This window comes from Salmo salar, chromosome ssa03, assembly GCF_905237065.1.
Source record: "Salmo salar chromosome ssa03, Ssal_v3.1, whole genome shotgun sequence".
Lineage (NCBI taxonomy): Eukaryota > Metazoa > Chordata > Actinopteri > Salmoniformes > Salmonidae > Salmo > Salmo salar.
The window spans coordinates 11,878,803-11,893,370 of NC_059444.1; positions in this window are offsets into that span (position 1 = coordinate 11,878,803).

Here is a 14,568-nt window from a genome sequence, read left to right on the forward strand (position 1 = left end):
TCTTTGTGTTCTGGAACGTAGCCCTGTTTCTTTGTGTTCTGGAACGTAGCCCTGTTTCTTTGTGTTCTGGAACGTAGCCCTGTTTCTTTGTGTTCTGGAACGTAGCCCTGTTTCTTTGTGTTCTGGAACGTAGCCCTGTTTCTTTGTGTTCTGGAACGTAGCCCTGTTTCTTTGTGTTCTGGAACGTAGCCCTGTTTCTTTGTGTTCTGGAACGTAGCCCTGTCTTTCATTTTTGTTCATTGATTTCAACCTGTGTTCATTTCTCACCTGGTCTCATCAGCTCCATATTTAGTTCAGTTCTTTCTGTTTGTATGGTTGTGAGGTATTGTTTGTTTTTGACTACCTACCTGTGTTTGACCTTTGCCTGCCTGTGACCACGATTCCTGCCTTCTGAGAAGGATTAAACATCTGCCTTGCTCTGCGCGGTAATTCTACACCTTTTTCTCCCCGAGTAGTGAATCTACACCTTTTTGTCCCCGAGTAGTGAATCTACACCTTTTTCTCCCCGAGTAGTGAATCTCCACCTTTTTCTCCCCGAGTAGTGAATCTACACCTTTTTGTCCCCGAGTAGTGAATCTACACCTTTTTCTCCCCGAGTAGTGAATCTACACCTTTTTCTCCCCGAGTAGTGAATCTACACCTTTTTCTCCCCGAGTAGTGAATCTACACCTTTTTCTCCCCGAGTAGTGAATCTACACCTTTTTCTCCCCGAGTAGTGAATTTATACCTTTTTGTCCCCGAGTAGTGAATCTACACCTTTTTCTCCCCGAGTAGTGAATCTACACCTTTTTCTCCCTGAGTATTCATTACACAGTGTACATCCCACACTGTCAGAAAAACCACACCTCATTTTCTATGCACCTTTCTGCTTAACTGAGCAGACAAGTCTGGTGTCAAGACCACATCCTGATTACTGTTTTGATTCCAGTTTTGATAAGACAGTAATTGCAAACATATGCTAATGTCTTTAGTGACAGCATCAAACAAAAAGTGCTTCTGCATTTTAGGCTTTTATACTGAATATTAGGGCTTTAGTAGTAATGGACAATTTTGGCAACTTTTCTAGAAATTGCATTGATTGCATTTGACTCATGCAAAATGTGAAGCCCAAAAAACTGAGTTTGATTAGGTTTAAATTAATTGGTAGAAAGGGAGACGTAACTTAGGGAATGGTGAAATTACATTGCATATCTTCTCACATTCAACAAGGACAAATATTAACAGCCTATTTTGGAATGTATGATGTAACAAACACAAAGACTCTCAAGTGTCTCAACCTACAGTGTATGCCCGTGGTTCTGAGGGGTAAGAGTTGGGACGTTATTAAAATCCTTTATCATTGTCTAGGGTCATTACCCATCTGCCTTAGCGCTAATAAAATGACTCTATAGTTGAGCTGCCTGATGTATTTAACTTGCCTTTGGTTGCGGAATTAGCATACGGTAGGTAACAGACCTCTTGGACGACCGGCCCAAATGGGAGCCAATTAATCGAGGCCCAGCTTAAAATGTCAGTCATGAAATGTGTCTCGACGGTGATAACGCTTGAGAGGTTTATGACCGTGCTGAAATCATTTATGTAAATTAATGTTCCTGTTAGTGGCTGGGGCATCGCTGTGTGACAAGGACAGGAATGTTCCTGTTAGTGGCTGGGGCATCGCTGTGTGGCGAGGGAAGGAATGTTCCTGTTAGTGGCTGGGGCATCGCTGTGTGACGAGGACAGGAATGTTGCTGTTAGTGGCTGGGGCATCGCTGTGTGACGAGGACAGGAATGTTCCTGTTAGTGGCTGGGGCATCGCTATGTGACGAGGGAAGGAATGTTCCTGTTAGTGGCTGGGGCATCGCTGTGTGACGAGGGAAGGAATGTTCCTGTTAGTGGCTGGGGCATCGCTGTGTGACGAGGGAAGGAATGTTCCTGTTAGTGGCTGGGGCATCGCTGTGTGGCGAGGACAGGAATGTTCCTGTTAGTGGCTGGGGCATCGCTGTGTGACGAGGACAGGAATGTTCCTGTTAGTGGCTGGGGCATCGCTGTGTGACGAGGACAGGAATGTTCCTGTTAGTGGCTGGGGCATCGCTATGTGACGAGGGAAGGAATGTTCCTGTTAGTGGCTGGGGCATCGCTGTGTGACGAGGGAAGGAATGTTCCTGTTGGTGGCTGGGGCATCGCTGTGTGACGAGGGAAGGAATGTTCCTGTTAGTGGCTGGGGCATCGCTGTGTGGCGAGGACAGGAATGTTCCTGTTAGTGGCTGGGGCATCGCTGTGTGACGAGGACAGGAATGTTCCTGTTAGTGGCTGGGGCATCGCTGTGTGACGAGGACAGGAATGTTCCTGTTAGTGGCTGGGGCATCGTTGTGTGACGAGGGAAGGAATGTTCCTGTTAGTGGCTGGGGCATCGCTGTGTGACGAGGGAAGGAATGTTCCTGTTAGTGGCTGGGGCAGGGGCGAAAATCTGATATCAACTTTGGAGGGGACAATTACATGAAATTTTCTCAAGAGCAATTCCTGAGGGGGACACCAAAAGTAGTGCTGTAACACATAGCCTACATTGTAATATGGTAAATGTATATTGAGGAACCAAAGAAATAAGGTGTTTGCCGTACTCCTATCTACCGGTACCCAAAACTACACAACTAATCACAACAGCAATACCATTGCCTTTAACAAATCTTAGTTCAGTCACCAGTTGAGAGTGGGGGTATCCATGGCATTTTCCAATTATGTTCCTATTTTACAAGTCAAAAAAATTGAGAACCTTTCATAATGTTGCCAAACAAAGACTCAACAAACTTACCTGAGACTCCCTGTCTCTGCCAGTCTGTCCCTGCATATCTGTCCCCAACTCTGCTGTCTGTGTGCCATCTGTTGCCTGCTCTGCCTAATGACATCATTGTGAAACATTTCCATTAGAATTTAATTTCTTTCTTCTGAACATTTTATCAACTAGTCTTTGAGATATTAGGCTACTAGGGTTCTTACTATGCGTTTTGGTGTATTGAAAAATACTCTGATGTCCGTCTTTTATTTTTCTGCCATTTTTCTACCTGGCTGGCTGGCTGGCTACACACACAGTGTGTAGGTTATTTACAGTAGGAGATGGGCTTCTATCATCTTCAATCATTCTATTTGGGCTTCGATCTAAAAGGTAGCTAGCAAATGTGAAACAGATTAAAATGACAAGAGTTGACAGCTGTATGAGTTCACCATTTACACAACATATGCTGCAACCTTTTGTAATTTTAATAGTTTGTTTCATATTGGCTGGCTTCCAACAATAGCTGAATTTGCAAAGCTAGCGAGCACCAATTCAGTTTCAGTGGTGTTTGCTATAATCTTTGCTACCCGGGTTAAATAAAGGTGAAATCAAATAAATAAATAAAAGTTCACTTGCGACAATTTAGCTTTTGCAACGAGACCATTAAATATATTTAAGACAATGGTAGAAGAGAGTGTAGTTCTGTTCAGTTTGGATTTCAGTTTATCGCTAACCTTATCACAGGGACTTTGAAGCACTAACTTACATCATCTGCATGCTGATTCCATCTTTGACGACGCCACATAAATGGAATAGGTACTAGCTAGCTTAATAGTTAATATTTGCGCGCTAGCTCTGCAAATTCAGCTAGTGTGTGTGCGCGATTGGCTGGATTAACCTCACGTCAGTTACGTGCATTGAGTGCCTTTCAGACAGTAGATATGACCTCTCTGTTACCTAGCAAACTAAGGAACTGGCAGTGGATCAAACCATTGTGAGGCAAAGGGTGGGGGGGTTGCAATCTTTTGAAACTTAAAAACGCGCTATTAAGTGTCTATAATCAGCACAATTGCTTTCATTGCGTATTATTAATATTATTTAAATTACATAGTTATGTTTCAGTGATATATTGGGGGGGACAAATCATATTTTTCCCAGGGTGGGGGGGTCGTGTCCCCCCCGTCCCCCCCGGGATTTCCGCCCCTGGGCTGGGGCATCGCTGTGTGACGAGGACAGGAATGTTCCTGTTAGTGGCTGGGGCATCGCTGTGTGACGAGGACAGGAATGTTCCTGTTAGTGGCTGGGGCATCGCTGTGTGACGAGGACAGGAATGTTCCTGTTAGTGGCTGGGGCATCGCTGTGTGACGAGGGAAGGAATGTTCCTGTTACTGGCTGGGGCATCGCTGTGTGACGAGGGAGGGAATGTTCCTGTTAGTGGCTGGGGCATCGCTGTGTGACGAGGACAGGAATGTTCCTGTTAGTGGCTGGGGCATCGCTGTGTGACGAGGACAGGAATGTTCCTGTTAGTGGCTGGGGCATCGCTGTGTGACGAGGACAGGAATGTTCCTGTTAGTGGCTGGGGCATCGCTGTGTGATGAGGGAAGGAATGTTCCTGTTAGTGGCTGGGGCATCGCTGTGTGACGAGGGAAGGAATGTTCCTGTAAGTGGCTGGGGCATCGCTGTGTGACGAGGGAAGGAATGTTCCTGTTAGTGGCTGGGGCATCGCTGTGTGACGAGGGAAGGAATGTTCCTGTTAGTGGCTGGGGCATCGCTGTGTGACGAGGGAAGGAATGTTCCTGTTAGTGGCTGGGGCATCGCTGTGTGACGAGGGAAGGAATGTTCCTGTTAGTGGCTGGGGCATCGCTGTGTGACGAGGGAAGGAATGTTCCTGTTAGTGGCTGGGGCATCGCTGTGTGACGAGGACAGGAATGTTCCTGTTAGTGGCTGGGGCATCGCTGTGTGACGAGGGAAGGAATGTTCCTGTAAGTGGCTGGGGCATCGCTGTGTGACGAGGGAAGGAATGTTCATGTTAGTGGCTGGGGCATCGCTATGTGACGAGGACAGGAATGTTGCTGTTAGTGGCTGGGGCATCGCTGTGTGGCGAGGGAAGGAATGTTCCTGTTAGTGGCTGGGGCATCGCTGTGTGACGATGACAGGAATGTTCCTGTTAGTGGCTGGGGCATCGCTATGTGACGAGGACAGGAATGTTCCTGTTAGTGGCTGGGGCATCGCTATGTGACGAGGACAGGAATGTTCCTGTTAGTGGCTGGGGCATCGCTGTGTGACGAGGACAGGAATGTTCCTGTTAGTGGCTGGGGCATCGCTGTGTGACGAGGGAAGGAATGTTCCTGTTAGTGGCTGGGGCATCGCTCTGTGACGAGGGAAGGAATGTTCCTGTTAGTGGCTGGGGCATCGCTGTGTGACGAGGACAGGAATGTTCCTGTTAGTGGCTGGGGCATCGCTGTGTGACGAGGGAAGGAATGTTCCTGTTAGTGGCTGGGGCATCGCTGTGTGATGAGGGAAGGAATGTTCCTGTTAGTGCCTGGGGCATCGCTGTGTGGCGAGGACAGGAATGTTCCTGTTAGTGGCTGGGGCATCGCTGTGTGACGAGGACAGGAATGTTCCTGTTAGTGGCTGGGGCATCGCTGTGTGGCGAGGGAAGGAATGTTCCTGTTAGTGGCTGGGGCATCGCTGTGTGACGAGGGAAGAAATGTTCCTGTTAGTGGCTGGGGCATCGCTATGTGACGAGGACAGGAATGTTCCTGTTAGTGGCTGGGGCATCGCTGTGTGACGAGGACAGGAATGTTCCTGTTAGTGGCTGGGGCATCGCTGTGTGATGAGGGAAGGAATGTTCCTGTTAGTGGCTGGGGCATCGCTGTGTGACGAGGGAAGGAATGTTCCTGTTAGTGGCTGGGGCATCGCTATGTGACGAGGACAGGAATGTTGCTGTTAGTGGCTGGGGCACATGGATGTGATGCTTTATGACTCTTGAAATAGAGACTGCAGATGCTTTTTTTATGCATGCACCTTTACCCTACCCACCTCTCCCTTCCCCTACTGTTACACAGGAGGCCATTTTGAGTCAGGAGCTGCCAGATGAAACATGTGACAGGGTTTATGAGGGGGACAGCAGAGAAGATGAGGCGAAGCGAGAGGGTTTTACTCCGCCTAAAATCTGTCCACAAAAATAAGACCAGGAAGTGAAGAATGAGGTCAATGAGAGTGTCGAATTTGGTCAACAAAAAAATGTCATTGCTATTTTGCTACGTGAGGCTTATTTTAATCGAATAGCAGTTTCATAATGGTTAGGTTGTTATGAATGCATTGATATAAGTGGACCCACGTGGCATTTCGGCAACTTTGAAAAAATATACTTTATATTGGAGTTGTGCCTGTTGTTCACCCTCGTATGTGCCCTCTCATTGGCTAGAATGATCCCACCTGATCTCGCCTCCTCCCGCCTGCCTTCCGTCTTTGAGGACATGTATTTCCATGTCTTATTTTTGTGTTACCAAATGTCACATAGGGTGTACAGATGTTTTGTTTTCACCCCGTCTTGTCAGAATTATGTTATCCATCTAAAAACATCTACAATTTGCAATACAACAAACTATCTTAGCCATTCACATCTGTGAGCAGCTAATCTCAGAAAGATTCATATCTCGCGTGAAAGTGCTGGCCTCCGACCAGCTCCTAGTGAGCAGCTCTCCATGCAGACAGCTGGTTCTAACATCTGGGTGAGAAATAGATGAGTAAACATCTAAAACCATGTTTTTGTGAAAGTAAATTACAAACATTTGTGAGCAGGTGGAGCTCTGTTTCAGGCTAGTGCTTAATTACAGTGAGGATACATTTTGCAGCTTTTAATTCATTCCAGCCTCTCTTGCTGATGAGAATTATTCCAAGGCAATCAAGGAGCCGAGGATAAAACCAACAACTTTCTATGCATTCATAATGTACGTTTTGCTTTCTCCAAAATATATTTTTGTACCTGTTCTCACCCAAGCATGATGTCTGCCATCCCAATAACTTTTTTATGCGTGCTTTGAATTAAATGTCTGTACATTTGTCTCAATTTGTCTATCAAAGTCATTTGGCCATCACTCTGATCCTATTAGCGGACCCTTCGAGTGGAGACTTCATTCAACCGGAGCGAGGGATCTGACAGTTAAAAAGGGAGGAAAGAGGGCAGAGGAGAGGAGAGGAGGACTCTGCGGAAAGACACCTGAATTGAGAATAATGAGCCTGGAGAGAAGCAAATACATCTCTTTAATCTTCAGCTAGATTTGAAACCCTCTTTCATCATCATCTGCAAACTGGGCATGCTCAGAGCACTGCAGACACATCAACCTCAGAGGAATAAAGAGACGTTCCGCTTTCAAAGGATGCGCCTCAATTTCCACCTTTTTATCAAGTCCTATAGTGCTGCAATTGAGTTAGGGATGCGTTGAGGAAAGGCGCAGCGCACCGGCAGGGACGGAATTAAAATGGGATGGGGGGGCTGGTGATTATTTATGGAGAAACTTAGCGTTGTTATCAAGGCCCATGAATTTGTGTATGGATGAAGAGCAAAAGCGCGGTGCAGTTGATTCATGATGTCATTAGGTTGGGCAAGGGCATCTGGGTTGTGTTTGGGGGACTAATAGGAGCCCAAATCGAATAAGAAACCCTTTAAAACATCTAACGTTTACAGGTATCTGAGGCTTATTGAACAATTTCACCAGAAATCATCCCAAATGTCGATGTCTATTGTGGCAAGTTTGAGATAATGATAATAATGCAATGAGATGGTTTGGTGAACCACGGTTCCTAGATGACTAACCTTGCCTGAGACCTGAAAACTTGTGTTAGCTCCCCCAGCTAAAGCCTTGGCTTGCGCTCAGAGGGATATGGTTAGAAGAAAGGTCGGTCATGATGAAATTCCCTCGACCCCTCTTGCCATTAATATGAATTGGACTTCAGGTTTGAATGGAATCAGGTCAGGTAGCATGTTGGAGTCGGGAGTTGGGCCACAATATGCTAAAAGCATGAGAAGTACAGTTTCCGGATCGCTGCTTTATTTATTGACCCTGGTGATGTCACCTGGTGATGTCACCACACTGTGCTGTGTGTGCTGTGGTAGGCCTCCTTTGCATAGTGGGGGTTGATTTAAAGGTCAGTGGCCTCGTGGTCCAGAAAACACAACATCTATCTAGACACCTGTTTGGATTGAGCCTTCGCCCACTTCTAAAGTAGCTCTACATGGTATTTCTCTAGATGACACACTGCTTCAGTGAATTACAGCTTAATGGACGAGACAGTTTACCGAGGTGGACAAAAAACAACCCAGGTGAAGTTAGTCATCAGTAGTATGACTCCTTCCCATCCACGGTACCTCTACAATCTTTCCACTAAACACAGCAACTGCAAATGCAAGTATCACCACTCAAATAGGCTACCAATATAATCAATGTACTTGCAAATTGTATGGTGTAGTAAATAACATTCCCAAATAGACAAATGATCTATGATTTTGAGACATAATTACTATACCCACTCCACTCTGCAGCTCAAGTGCCCTGGGTCGTCCTGGGATGTGCCTGTTTCCACACAATAATTGGCTGCAGTATTTATGGGGCTGTGAGATTACAAGTCCTCCAGCTATGGCAAATCCTCTCTCCGAAGACCCGATACCGCTGATCCCAACAGCTTTTCACAAGAATTTGTGTGCTCTTAATCGCCAAAAGGTCTCTGGACGTCAGTGGCTGTTTGATTTATGGGAGGGGAAACGTTGCAAAATGTTGTAAAAAAGTTCCCAGAGGCAGCTGCCTCCCCTGAAGCGTCACTGGACACAGCTGAGTAAATTAGGATAGGTAATTGTTTGTTTAGTATGTGAAATATTAATAACACACAAATCTATGGCGTTATTGGTTCAACTCACAGAGGGGGATGGTTACTTACTGTAGATGCTGTACATGACCGTAATAATAACTGTAAACTGATCCCATAGCATCACAGGCCGATGATTTTAAAGGAATGTTGTGTTGCGATGCGCAGTTGTTGTTTTTCAAATACCTTGATTGAGAATGTAACACACTTACTAACAGGTAGTATTTTGAGGTGATGTTTTGGTACATAACACAATACGGGGATGACATTCTGTTAGCTTGGTGAGAGGTGTAAGGTTAGGGTAACTCATTCAAATCTAAAAACTGCCTGATCTATGCCTCTGGCTTTAAATGACAGTCTACCACTGATGTTTATCAGTAGCCTGGCTCATCATAGAACGAGTACTCTTCAAGGACTCTCAGGTTTCCCTCAAGTCTTCACCCTGGTTTGGCTGAATACTCCCCGGCACGTGATTAGCTTAGCATTCTAATACCATATTATGCTAATAATCGGAACTGCTTAGAGGAAGGAGAACAAGCAGCAGAGGCTCCACAGGCGTTGTGAAGGCTCCCCGGTGTCTGTCTATGGGTTTACGCCTCCAACATGCTTTGTACTACACTATGTAGGAAGCTAGAGACTCATTATTATTCACACGCTCAGCTTTTTGCTAATACTAGCTGTTTAATGAAGGCTAGGCAGAAGAACAGAGGAGAACCCCCACTGGAGGGTGTTTTTTGTTTGTGCTGTGCATTATCAGTGATCTGTGGATCTTTAAATCCTCTGCATCTCTGTCTTTCATCTCAGATGCCATATCTCCATCCGCTGTAAGTCATTAGCTCGGTAGCTAACAGTGAGAGACGGAGATAAATAGCTGAACTGGCCTTTGTTAGTGTTCCTGGCGTAACGTGGGGCATCAAAGCTTCTCGCGATAGGAAACTTTTATTGCATCCATTGTTAAGCTTTGTGAGAAAGTATAGATGGTGAAAATATCATACTCCAGGAAAATATTTCAAAGCCAATGAGGGGATCCAGTCGATGAGCGCTCCTCTGATCTTATTGATCTAAGTATTTCTATCAGTTGCTGAGCTGGTTTCTTTGGGAGGAAAGATGAGAGGCTTCATCATGTCAGTACAGAGTAATTCATCAGACGAACACCAGCCATGTTGCTAGTGGTTTGAGCATGTTTCAGGGCAAGTTTTTAATCTTCTGCAACCAGACCTGGGTTCAAATAGCATAGTTTTTCTTTCCAACACTTTTGTTGTACTTGATTCAGCTTGCCTGGTTCTACGGAACCTGGTGCTACGGACCCTGGTGCTACAGAACCTGATGCTACGGACCTGGCGCTACGGACCCTGGAGCTACGGACCCTGGCGCTACGGACCCTGGCGCTACGAAACCTAATGCTACGGAACCTGGTGCTACGGAACCTGGTGCTACGGACCCTGGTGCTACGGACCCTGGCGCTACGGACCCTGGCGCTACGGACCCTGGCGCTACGGACCCTGGCGCTACGGACCTGGCGGTACGGACCCTGGTGCTACGGACCCTGGTGCTACGGAAGCTGGTGCTACGGACCAGGTGCTTCTCCCACTTTAGTCTTCTTTTGTTCTGCGGTTAAAAACCTGGCCTTGCATTGATTTGCTAAATTAACATATTTAATGCTACACTGAACAAAAATATAAACGCAACTTGTAAAGTGTTGGTCCCATGTTTCATGAGCTGAAATAAAAGATCCCAGAAGGTTTCCATACACACAAAAAAAGTATTTTGTCTCTAATTTTGTGTACAAATTTGTTTGCATCCTTGTTAGTGCGCTTTTCTCTTTCAGCAAGATAATCCATCCACCTGACAGGTGTGGCATATCATGAAGCTGATTAAACAGCATGATCATTACACAGGTGCACCTTGTGCTGGGGACAATACAATTCCACTCTAAAATGTGCAGTTTGTCACACAACACAGATGTCTGAAGTTTTGAGAGTGTGCAATAAGCATGCTGACTGCAGGAATGTCCAGCAGCTGTTACCAGATAATGTAATGTTTATTTCTCTTCCATATACCGCCTCCAACATCATTTTAGATAATTTGGCGTCCAATCGCAGACCACGTGTAACCATGTAACCACTCCACATCCGGCTTCTTCAACTGGGGGATCGTCTGAGACCAGCCACCCAGACAGCTGATGAATCTGAGAAGTATTTCTGTCTGTAATAAAGCCCTTTTGTGGGGAAAAACGAATTCTGATTGGCTGGGCCTGGCTCCCCAGTGAGTGGGCCTGGCTCCCACGTGTGTGGGCCTATGTCCTCCCAGGCCCACCCATGGCTGCACCCCAGCCCAGTCATGTGAAATGCATAGATTAGGACCTAATTAATTTATTTCCTTATATGAACTGTAACTCAGTAAAATCATTGAAATTGTTGCATGTTACATTTCTATTTTTATTGAGTATAATTGTAATAGCTCTCATTAGACTTCACACAGCTTTTAGCCGAGGATGGGGCTACACAGTAAACAGCTTGCTGCTTTTGTAGGTCTCAAGAATAGATTTAGAATTCTGAAAAATTGTTTTAAAGAGTGCTCCAAAAGTATTGCGAGAAAGTAGAAGGAATCTATTGACAAAGTGAATATAATAGATTATGACTTGTATCATTTCGTATATGCATGATGAGGGAAAAATATATATATTCCCTTAACAAATACAGTTATCAATCACTCTAGATTTAGTATTTCATATTTATTAGGATCCCCATTAGCAGTGGTGTGTAATCATGGATATTTGACCACTACCATTGTTTTATGATAAAATAATGTCTCTCGTCTCTGTGTTTTCCTAATTTTCCATCTTTTCGCAAGTGGCTGAATCTCACTGGAGAAATCATCCGAGTGAGCGAAACAGCACCCCTCTGTCTCTGTATGTGTAGCCCATGTATCTGATCCTGTCTGGAACAAAAGAGTATGACATGTTGCCGCCGTAGCATTTGATTGATTGATGCCAGCAAGCATTTTGCCACCCTTGATAAAAAAATATAAAATAATTAGCAAATCATCGTTGCGCTGAGTTCAACTGTGGGTTATTCAGGCACAGCAAAATGCCCCCCCAAGGGAGGCCATTTTGGATTTCTCTTTACACAAATCCAATCACATCCTAAGAAAAACTTCATAATTGTCAGAAAAACGTGTCAGTTTATGGTCTGCTTGTGTTGATGTGCTGCAGTAGCTAGCTTGCTAAATCGGCCCTTTCCTAAGCCATGGACGGAGATGGGGATTTGGACATGTGGTTTTGACTTGATTCTCTGTACAGGCCAATGATTATGACAGAGATTCGGATCTAACCATAAATGTATATGTTGTGCCACTGGCCTGAGACGATAAAAGTTCCATATGTAGCCTGATAGCTAGTTAACGTGAGCCTATCTAACTTAGCTGGTTCATTGTTGCCCATGCGAGGAAGTCAGGCTAGTAAGCATTTTAGCTAAGTAGCCTATGACAATAAAAACTAAAAGCGTACTGTATGACAGAGCCATAGACCGTTTAGCCAACATGAAAGAGAGGAGGATGGCATTGGCCTTCAACTAGTCTACAAGTAGGGTGAGTATATATATTTTTTTACTTGCACGCACGCGTACGCACACACACACACACACACACACACACACACACACAGAAATCAGTTCCATGGACAGCCACATTATATTTAGGAACATTGATTGGACTAAATTGTTTTTGGTATCTTTACATGTATTAAAATAAGCATGTATAGCCTTGTTGATGTGATGATGTTTAAGTTGAAATGGTGATGGAATAGAGGAGGCAGTGCTCCTGTTGTCTTTGTGCTGACTTGCGGTAACTAAGTGGTCCTAAATCAGTAGTTGTGTAGTAAACTGTCGAAAACATTAACTTGCTTGACCGTGCTGCAGGTCGTGTAACTGTTTATTAATGCAATTTTTGCTTTGTGGACTTCACTGGACAGATGTTGCTCTCTGGTTTTGCGATGAAACAAATATAGTTGAATTTATTCTGCCACTTTTTTTGTTGTCAGGGCCATATTGTATATCACGGTGGCAGATGAACAAATGGGTTATAGAGCAAACAACGCAATTATTACAACATAGGCTGTAATATGGCTTTTTTACTCTCTTGGCTTGGCTTCCTCAGTGATATTACCCACGCACCTCTACTGCCCATTAGCTGTTGCCAAGGCAGCAGCTACTCTTCCTGGGGGCAAAACAGGTTGTTACTGCTCTATTCCTGTAAGTGGATCCATTTTGCTCACATTTCCCATTTTCACACCGTTGTGAATCATATCCTACTGGCTCTGATCATTTATTTTTACTCTGTCACTTCTTTCCAAAAACATTCCAGTGGCGGATGCCTAACTAGGCCAGCACAGCTTCAACAGCAGTAGAGCTTGGCTGGGCTTCAACAGCAGTAGAGCTTGGCTGGGCTTCAACAGCAGTAGAGCTTGGCTGGGCTTCAACAGCAGTAGAGCTTGGCTGGGCTTCAACAGCAGTAGAGCTTGGCTGGGCTTCAACAGCAGTAGAGCTTGGCTGGGCTTCAACAGCAGTAGAGCTTGGCTGGGCTTCAACAGCAGTAGAGCTTGGCTGGGCTTCAACAGCAGTAGAGCTTGGCTGGGCTTCAACAGCAGTAGAGCTTGGCTGGGCTTCAACAGCAGTAGAGCTTGGCTGGGCTTCAACAGCAGTAGAGCTTGGCTGGGCTTCAACAGCAGTAGAGCTTGGCTGGGTTTCAACAGCAGTAGAGCTTGGCTGGGTTTCAACAGCAGTAGAGCTTGGCTGGGCTTCAACAGCAGTAGAGCTTGGCTGGGTTTCAACAGCAGTAGAGCTTGGCTGGGTTTCAACAGCAGTAGAGCTTGGCTGGGCTTCAACAGCAGTAGAGCTTGGCTGGGCTTCAACAGCAGTAGAGCTTGGCTGGGCTTCAACAGCAGTAGAGCTTGGCTGGGCTTCAACAGCAGTAGAGCTTGGCTGGGCTTCAACAGCAGGGCTGTTTCATAAAGAGGGACTGCTGTTGTATGATGAATACCAAACACTCACAGATTTCCCTTTAGACTGTCTTGATGGACTTCCAGCTCATTGTGTTCTTCCTGTGGATTGTCAGCCATTATTTTAAATGCCTCTCCTGAGAGACTCGTCTCCATAAACTCTTGTCCTTCCCTGCAGCCCGCCCTCCCCTCGCCAGTCCACTTGTAAAACAGACACATTATATTATTAGTCTTACTCATGTTTCCTCCGAGGCCCACTGCCCTGCCCAAAGCCTCAGCTAATCGCTCTGTGTGTGTGTGTGTGTGTGTGTGTGTGTGTGTGTGTGTGTGTGTGTGTGTGTGTGTGTGTGTGTGTGTGTGTGTGTGTGTGTGTAAAACCTATACATTAGCAGATATAGGCCTACATGTTGTGCAATCACACAATAAAAGACCATGATTACAAAAAAATTCTCAGTGGTCAACAACCTTGGTAAGTAACATATTGAAACACAAAACAGTGTAAAGATTAGTAATCAGGGACTTTGCAACCCCACAATCAAGGACATTTTAAAGGGTTTGTTTGACAACATTTGGGCCTTGTCACACTGAGGAGTTTACTTCAGATGAATGCTGCACATGAGTGACATCACTGTTTGTTTACTCAGCCATGATTTTAATTACTTTACATTCCATTTAGATATGCAAATGCTTCTAGGACCTTTAAAAAAATGAAAATATTTGAAACCTAAACCTTACCTCACTGATAAGGGTTCAGTCTATCAAATTTGGAAATCCAATTTACTTCCAAACTAAATGACTGCATTTAATAAATAAATAGGAAAATCATTTAGCCCATAATGGAATTTGAGAACAAGGAGTGCGTCATTTGGTAGTGTTTTCAAGTTAATTGCTTATGTTTCTACCCATTTTCTCTTTCCCTTAAAGTTAGCATTACAACAAATGGAAGAGACGG